The following is a 9,374-nucleotide window of genomic DNA, read 5'->3' on the forward strand; positions in this document are numbered from 1 at the left end:
CAAATGTGAATTTTATGTTTATTTATTTTTAATTTTTTAAAAAATCTTTATTTATTTTTGAGACAGAGACAGCATGTGAGCAGGGGAGGAGCAGAGAGAGGGGGAGACACAGAATTCAAAGCAGGCTCCAGACCCTGGGCTGTCAGCACAGAGCCTGACACGGGGCTGGAACTCACGAACCGCGACATCATGACCTGAACCGAAGTCGGACACTCAGCCGACTGAGCCACCCGGGCGCCCCTCAAATGTGAATTTTTTTAAAAAAAGAAAACTCCCTGGTCTTCCATTTGCTGCGTGGGACACCTCCTTGGCGAGTGACATGTGAAAGTACCAGGAACGTGAAGGCTCATTTTTTTTTTTTTTTTTTTAGACGGGAAACGTCGTCTTCTAGCAATAGGTATGTCCCAGTGCAGACGGGGATGCCGTAACAATGAGAGCTCCTGTATTCCTAATTTCAAGGATTATTAAAATTCCTGGCTGCAGCAAGGGAGACCAGAAAATCAGCAACGCCACAGCTGCAGGAGGTAGGATTAGTGGGGAAAGAGAGGCGATGGTTTCCAAAGGGTGAAAGGTGATGGGAATATTTCCAGGAATTGAGAAATCTATTACACAGAAGAGGAGAAAAGAAGGAAACAATCAGATATTTCAGAACACGGGAGAGAAAGTGATCAATTAATGGTGACCCCCCCAATGCCCTGATGGTAAGATTCTATTGTCAGGTGGACATGGTCACAGATGGGCCTTGACAGAGCAATAGATGGGTCGAGTGGGGACTTTGATGCTTCTTATATATCCTCTGGTCTTCAATAATTAAATCACGTGTACATTCTTCCAATCAACCCACACTGAGTACCCACTCGCAGGGGTTGATAGCATTTAAGGGGGCTATAGCACCCCCTTTTGCCATCTGAGGTCAGACCAAGGGATAGATGCAGGAGTCAAACAAATGGAGGTGAAAATGTTTTTGTATTACTGCTGCTGAACAATTGAGGCTAAGTTTCTGAATACTGAACCCCAGAATTAAATAGTCAGACCCAGGGGCACCCGGGTGGCTCAGTCGGTTGAGCGTCTGACTTCGGCTCAGGTCACGATCTCCCGGTTCATGGGTTCGAGCCCCGCGTCAGGCTCTGTGCTGACAGCTCGGAGCCTGGAGCCTGCTTCTGGTTCTGTGTCTCCCTCTCTGCTCCTCCCCTGCTCACACGCTGTCTCTCTCTCAAAAATAGATAAAGATTAAAAGAGTGTTGGATGCCAGAGCCCTCCCCACATGGGGGTATTGTCTGATCCTGTAAGACTCAGGGCAGAAAGGAGCAGAGCCAAAGGCCCACTCGGTGTAGACAGGCAGATCCCAAAGAGAAAGAGGAAGTAGATCCGAGTGGCTAGATCTCCTTCTTCCTCCCTGGGGAGGCATGTTGATAAAGGTGCTGGAGGGAAGTCAGGAGGGTTACTCCAACAGAGCTCTCCTCAGGGCAATGAAGTGGACTGGGGCAAAGGACTGTTCCCATTGACTAGGTGAGACACACATCTAGATACCTGCCAGGCCAGAACCGGATGTATAGTTCATGCCTTCCAAGAGCTTTCAGTCCAGTATGGCGAAAGGAGCAGTGCGCAAACAATAGTAATACATGTGAGCAATTTTCTTTTCCAACACGCAGGGCGTGTTGGACAACGTGACAATAGCTGGCCCCAACCTAGCTTTTATTTATTTATTAAAAAAAAATTTTTTTTAACATTTATTTATTTTTGAGACACAGAGAGACAGAGCATGAATGGGGGAGGGTCAGAGAGAGAGAGAGGGAGACACAGAATCTGAAAGAGGCTCCAGGCTCTGAGCTGTCAGCACAAAGCCCGACGCGGGGCTTGAACTCATGAACCGCAAGATCATGACCTGAGCCGAGGTCGGACGCTTAACCGACTGAGCCACCCAGGCGCCCCCCCAACCTAGCTCTTAGAAGTATATAATAATACTGTTCCAGAAATACGGTCAATTGCACTCAAAATGTCCTACCCTGGAATCCTTAATACGCACACCTGCTTTGATCTGAAATCGCCTTTTCTCCTCTCTCTTGCCCTCTCTCTCCCAGTAACAACCATTCATTTTCAGCGCTTTCCCCACATTGCACCTCTCTAAGGAATATTTTTTGAGCCTCGCCACGATGCGTTACCTTTCCTGCTTTTTTTCTTTATTAAAACTTTTTCTTTAATGTTTATTTATTTATTTTGAGAGATAGAGAGCAAGCAGGGGAGGGGCAGAGAGAGAGGGAGACAGAATCCCCAGCAGGCTGCGTGCCGTCAGCACAGAGCCCGATGTGGGGCTCGAACCCATGAACCGTGAGATCATGGCCTGAGCGGAAACCAAGAGTTGGATGCTTAACCAACTGAGCCACCCAGGCGCCCCTACCTTTCCTGCTTTGATGCCTACACGTCCTTGGTTCCTCTGCAATGACTCCATATTGTATCAGAAGAATGCATAGGCTCAGCTCAACTCTTCTTGAATGGAGACATCCTCATCCCCAAATGTCTGGGGCACCCGGGTGGCTCAGATGGTTAAGCATCCAAGTCTTGATTTCGGCTCAGATCATGATCTTAGGATTGTGAGATTGGGTCCCACGCTGGGCATGGAGTGTGCTGAAGGCTCTCTCTCTCTCTCTCTCTGTCTTGGTCTCTGCACTTCCCTCTAAAATAAAATAAAATAAAATAAAATAAAATAAAATAAAATAATAAAATAAAAATAAATGTCTTCTAACATCTAACACGGAGGCTTTGCAGGTGGACATGTAGAAGGGATGTTAAGTTAAATGGAGAGAAGCTAAGCTCCCCTCCATTGATGACCGGTCAGGCTTTTACTATCTTCTCAATTCGCGTTGGGTGCTGAGATATCCCCACACCCAAAGAAGGAAGCATCGAACCACACACTTGTGCAACTTCCCCAAGCCCTATGGCTATAGTGCCTTCATTTCTCCACACAGACCTGCAAGGGCCATTTACCATTTCAAGGTATTTAAATCTAGAAGGTGGCAGATGTGTTGTCCAAGGGAATTCGGGTTTTCTGAAAAGTTCCAGAGGAATAAGGAATGCCATTATTTGCTCCCTGCCGTCGTCGCGCCATCCCTACATTTTGTATTTTTCATAAAACAAAACCTTTTCCCTTCGCAGTAGAAGCTCTGAGTGACCTTCGTGCTGTTTATTGCCTTCCTGGCTGTATTAAAACTCCAAGCTGTGCCGTGGGATTTCTAAAGGACATGGGCCTCAAACCTGCCAACCTATCAATTTAGCGGGGAGAAAAAAATAAACATGAGTGTGCCTCTCACATGCCTGAGATTGTGTTTGTGACTAACCTTCAGCACAGACCACACTGGTCTCTAAGAGAGACCTATTCTCGGAGAGTTTAGATCAACTTTCCCCCGCCCCTAGCCATCTTAGACCTTACCCCCGCTTGCTTTCGTCCCTCAAGATGGGATTGTCCCTTCTCTGTCCACAAGTAGCTCTTCTCTCCAAGGACGGTGATATAATGTCTAAAGCAAACCACGCCAGCCCACGAGTCCCCAGTAGTGGCTTGGGAGGTGACTTTCAGTGTAATGAGGTCCTGAAGAAAATTATGCGACAGAGTATACCCTTGGCAACCCTCCAATTTCATATCTGATGCTCTCCACGGGCAATCAGTTTCTTGGTTTTTGTTTGTTTGTTTGTTTATGAGGATTTGGGGCTTTTAAAATTTGATGAATCGAAAAAATACCCTCCCTGGCTCTTTCTTCTGCTTATGGAGTGTTACTCTCTATTGACCTTAGGCAAGAGACCCAACCAGGACCGGAAGTTTCCTAGGTTTCAGATATAGGCATTGAAGAGAGCTGTTAGATTTTTATCTCAATTTGCCAGGCTGAAAGGGGCTCCTGGCAGCTATCTTGTCTGCCAAGTGGACAAAATCAGCCTGCAGAATCAAATCCAATAGACATGACACTAGGAGATGGGAGGGAGCTATTAGGACCCCCTGGGACCAAAGCAAGGCTCACCCCCAGATATCCCCGTTATCCGATTCAATCATTTCCCCCTCTGCATAATGTACATCGTGTTGGGATTCTGTCACTATGACATGAATCTTGACTAATGCAGATGATAATGCAAAAGTGCTTTCTCCTGCTAATTTACAGATCTTTGATTACATATAATACTGAGCATTAATTCGTGCTTCCTGGATATTTCCATTTCTTCCTTAATAATTTCTTCATGGTCTTCGCCCATATTTGACAATTTTCTTTTTTGTTTTGTAATAGCTTTGTATATACTTAGAGTATTAGTCTCTTTTCTGTCATATGTGTAGCAAATATTTTTTTCCCCAATTGTCATGTTTTTTGACTTTGATAGGTTTTCTTGGTGAATAAATGTTTCTTTTTTTCTCTTCTGCATTCTGCCTTTGGCATTATGCTTTAAAAAGTCCTTCCTAATTCAACATTGTTTTTCAAGTGAGCAGGCAGAAAATTTGAAAATCAATAGCATTCGTCCATACTTGGAATAAGCATTCAGAAAAGGAAATAAAAATTATGATACCTTTTAAAATAGCAACCAAAGCCCTAAAGTGCCTGGGTTTTACCTAATAAAGAATAAGCAAGCTTGTATGAAGAAAACCCTAACAGAATTGGAGGACACACAAAAAAATAAAGGTTAGATTAAAGAAAGAGGTATTCTTCGATGGGAAAATTTAATAAGAAACTTAAGATGAGTTCATATCTACTTAAGGGATATAAATGGTGGGTGTTTTCTTTTTTGTTTCTAAGTTTATTTTGAGGGGGAAGAGGCAGAGAGAGAGGGAGAGAGAGAATCCCAAGCAGGCTCCATGCTGTCAGCACAGAGGCTGATGCGGTGATCAATCTCAGGAATCATGAGATCATGACCTGAACTGAAACTGAGTCAGATGCTTAAACAACTGAGCCACCCAGCTGACCCTTTCTTCTTCTTCTTTTTTTTAAGTTTATTTATTTATTTTGAGAGACAGAGAGAGAAAGAGAGAGAGGGAAATGGTAGGTGTTTTTTGTTGTTGTTCTTTTAACATTTATTCATTCTTGAGAGACAGAGAGACAGAGCATGAGTCGGGGAGGGGCAGACAGAGAGGGAGACACAGAACCCGAAGCAGGCTCCAGGCTCTGAGCTGTCACCACAGAGCCCCATGCGGGGCTTGAACCCACAGACTGCAAGATCATGACCTGAGTGGAAGTCAGACGCTTAACCAACTGAGCCACCCAGGCGCCCCTAAGTGGTAGGTGTTTTTGAAAGGGCTTCTCACCGTGTTAGCATTTCAGATGCTCACTAACCCTAAGGGGGAATGCTATTAACAACATCAGAGTGGATGCTGGGTGGGGTTGGAGTGTATGAAGCCAGAGAAGTAGAATGGGAATGAGGACAGGGAGAAAAAAAAAAAAAAAAAAAAAGATGGGAGGATGTGTTTTTACAGACTGATGGATGACAGTCATGAACTAAGGAGTATTTTTATATCATGTTTGTCCCTGATGTCCAACAGCGAGGAAAGCATAAAGTGAAGTAAAACAAAACGAAAAAAAAGTCAACCTATATTATCTTCTAGTACTTTTAATGTTTTATTTTTATTTGGCAGAAATTGTGAGTGAAGTACAGACCTTATCAGGTTTTCTCTCCCCCTAAAATTATTTAGCCAATTGCTGAAATACATTTTATGAATAATTCCTTCTTCCCCACTGTTTTAAAATGCCAAGTGTATTTTATAATAATATACATATGGATCTGTTTCTGTCTTTTTTGTTTGTTTGTTTGTAATGATCAGTCTGTCTTTTCTTACACCAGAGAAAAACTTTAAGAGAGATCAGCTTTATACAGGTCTTTTGGCTTCCCGTTCGATCAATCACCAATTCTCACTCATTCTATCTTCTACACGTCTGTCAAACCCTTCAGTTTCCCATTTCCGGCGCCCTCACTCTGCTGAGCTCACCACTGAGTCGCCCTGCGTGCATTTCCCACACAACAGAAAATAATACACTCCTTAAACCATTCATTTTATTGCGTCACCTTCCCTGCTTAGGACCCTTAGGGAGACTTTCACTGCACTCAGATAAAATCTATTCCGTGTTGCATGGTCTGCATGTGGCCCCGGTTGTTTCTCTCCCCCCCTTAACCCTACGTCTTTCTCTGGAGTTCCATTGTTTTGTTGACGCTGGACTCCTTTTGTTTCTTGATTGTGCCAAGATCTTTTCATTGCAGCCCTTTCAAACCTGCATTCCTTCTCCTAGGAATTCTTGTTCTCTTTCCATCCTTCTTTAAAAAAAAAAAAATATATATATATATATATGTATATATATAAATATATACATATATATATATATATATATATATATATATATGTTATTTTGAGAGAAAGAAAGAACAAGCAGCAGAGGGGCAGAGAGAGAGGGAGAGAGAATTCCAAGCAGGTTTCTCACTGACAGCGCAGAGCCCGACGCGGGGCTCGAACTCACTGACTGCGAGATCGTGACCTGAACTGAAGTCGGACACTTAACCAACTGAGCCACCCAGGCGCCCCAGTGTCATCACTTTTTAATCTCTCTCTCCTTCACTAGGCCGTAAGCTCCTTGAAGGCCGGGCCATGTCTGTTCTGTCTCGATCTGCCACAAGCAAAATGCACACAGTAGGTCTTCAAGTATCTACTGAATGAATGGTGAGCATCGGGTTGGTCATGTTATTCCCTATCCTTCTTCATTTTATTTTATTTTATTTTATTTTATTTTATTTTATTTTTAACGTTTATTTATTTTTGGGACAGAGAGAGACAGAGCATGAATGGGGGAGGGGCAGAGAGAGAGGGAGACAGAATCGGAAGCAGGCTCCAGGCTCCGAGCCATCAGCCCAGAGCCTGACGCGGGGCTCGAACTCACGGACCGTGAGATCGTGACCTGAGCCGAAGTCGGATGCCCAACCGACTGAGCCACCCAGGCGCCCCTATCCTTCTTCATTTTAAACAGTTCCAGGCTATCTGTCCCAGCTTCTTCTTCTACCTAAACGTTCAGAAGATTTTTTTTTTTTCCATGCTCGAAAATATCCTACTGCGATTTCATTATATTTGTAAACTATTTGTGGATGATTTACAATCTTTGCGATACTAATCTGTCAATATGTGAACATGACATAATATTTTACAGCTTTAACCTTTTTTTTTTACTGTTTATTTACTTTTGAGAGACAGAGAGAGACAGAGCACGAGTGGGGGAGGGACAGAGAGAGAGGGACACACAGAATCCGAAGCAGGCTCCAGGCTGAGCTGTCAGCACAGAGCCCAGTGTGGGGCTCGAACCCATGAACTACGAAATCATGAGCTGAGCCGAGGTTGGATGCTTAACCGATTGAGCCACCCAGGTGCCCCTATAGTATTGTTTTTTACCTCATACCAATTCTACTCAGTTCCTATGAGGATTATTTACACTTTATTTTATATTTTTGGTTGCAACTGGGTGTAATCTTTTTGGAAAGGAGGGATCCTTTTCTTATTCTGTTTTCAAAGTAGATACATTTTTAATACAGGATCTTGCTGGTATTTTCTATGTTTTTAAAATGTATTTAAATCAAGCGTTTGTTCTAATTACTTTAATAGATCTCACTAACTTTTCTAGGTAGGCAGTCATGTAATCTATGGACAACTTATTCTTTTAATTTCTTTTAATATTTATTTCTTTTTGGGAGAGAGACAGAGACAGAGAGTGAGCAGGGGAGGGGCAGAGAGAGAAGGAGACACAGGATCTGAAGCAGGCCCCAGGCCCTGAGCTGTCAGCACAGAGCCCCACGTGGGGCCCGAACTCACAAACCACGAGATCATGACCTGAGGGGAAGTCAGACACCTAACTGACTGAGCCACCCAGGCGCCCCCGGGGCAACTTATTCTTTATCCCTTTCATTATTAGAACTATTATTGCATTTTCATATTTTATCTCATCAGTTATTAATTTTTTTTTTTCAACGTTTATTTATTTTTGGGACAGAGAGAGACAGAGCATGAACGGGGGAGGGGCAGAGAGAGAGGGAGACACAGAATCGGAAACAGGCTCCAGGCTCCGAGCCATCAGCCCAGAGCCTGACGCGGGGCTCGAACTCACGGACCGCGAGATCGTGACCTGGCTGAAGTCGGACGCTTAACCGACTGCGCCACCCAGGCGCCCCTCATCAGTTATTATTTACACAATAATTTTAAATAATAATAATCAAATGAGATAATTTCATTATGTTTGTCGTCCCAAAGAGAATTTATTTGTTCACCCTTAAGCATGATGCAGTTACTACTGTGGCATAGATTAATTTTCATGCTAAAAAGCAATTTTTAGAGGCACCTGGGTGGCTCAGTCAGTTAAGCATCTGATTATTTCAGCTTAGGCCCCACAACCGGGTGGAACCTGCTTGGGATTCTCTGTGTCTCTCTCTCTCTCTCTGTCCCTCTGCACCTCCCCCCGTCTCTCTCTCTCTCAAAATAAATACATAAACATTGAAAAAGCAATTTGTATCCCTTTTACAAAGAAATTTTGTATAAAAATGGTATTCAATTTTATTAAAGGTGCTTGAATCCTCAATACAAGAATTAGAAAGAACATGATTTGGGGGCTTGAGTGTTCCAATCTGAGCAACCTCATGGACACCTTTTCTCTGATGACGATGTCGGGATCCACACAAAACACCACTGGCTATGAGCTTCGCTGACTTTTCCTGGCCTGCGAACCAAGTTCACTGGTTCATCGGACGCTTTGCCGCATGCTGGTCTCTTCATTATGTTTTTCCTCTGATTTGGCTACGATTTAGGAAAGGGTCGCACCTCAGATGTTCGTTTTGCAAATAAGGTGGCTGAAGGAAAAAAAAAAAAAAAAGCGATGTCAAGTCTCACATTTCGGAGATACTTGGGCTTCTTCTTCACTCTGAGATAGAAATGTATCTTCCAATTTGCTCGGCCCTCTAAGCTCCTGCAACATTAAATGTGAACGTTTCCGGGAAAAGTAAGCGATTTTTTTTTTTTTTTTTTTTTTTTTTTTTTTTGCTGGCTTTGTGTTCCTCTTTGTTAATCTGCTCATGTGGCCAAAAATTACACAGAAAATTATTGCGAGAGCTACAGCTCTTGGAGCATTTTTGTCCCAGGGAATGGATTCCCTTTTCTTCCTTATGATGAAGAGTATTGAGTGTGTGTGTGTGTGTGTGTGTGTGTGAGTGTGTGCGTGTCTGTAGATGCATTTTGAAGCAAAAACTAAATCACAAGAGCCATCCCACAAAGGCCATCCTGCCAGGGTCCACAGTTGCATGGACCCACCTCTCTCTCCTCCCCCCACCCCACCTCATCTCCACCTCCCAACCCTGCAAGTAACTGGCAGTGCTCTCCTCCTCCT

The 9,374-nt window shown here is 43.6% G+C and overlaps 1 long non-coding RNA gene across 1 annotated transcript; it reads left to right on the forward strand.

The window, feature by feature from the left end:
• The first annotated feature begins 242 nt into the window (after positions 1–242).
• LOC115515555 lies at positions 243–8,984 on the forward strand. The gene is made up of 3 exons (XR_004343725.1): positions 243–524; positions 6,579–6,676; positions 8,558–8,984. It is a non-coding gene; the product is annotated as an uncharacterized LOC115515555 (long non-coding RNA).
• Positions 8,985–9,374: the final 390 nt, after the last annotated feature.

Source organism: Lynx canadensis, chromosome B3 (assembly GCF_007474595.2).
Source record: "Lynx canadensis isolate LIC74 chromosome B3, mLynCan4.pri.v2, whole genome shotgun sequence".
In the NCBI taxonomy this organism is placed as follows: domain Eukaryota; kingdom Metazoa; phylum Chordata; class Mammalia; order Carnivora; family Felidae; genus Lynx; species Lynx canadensis.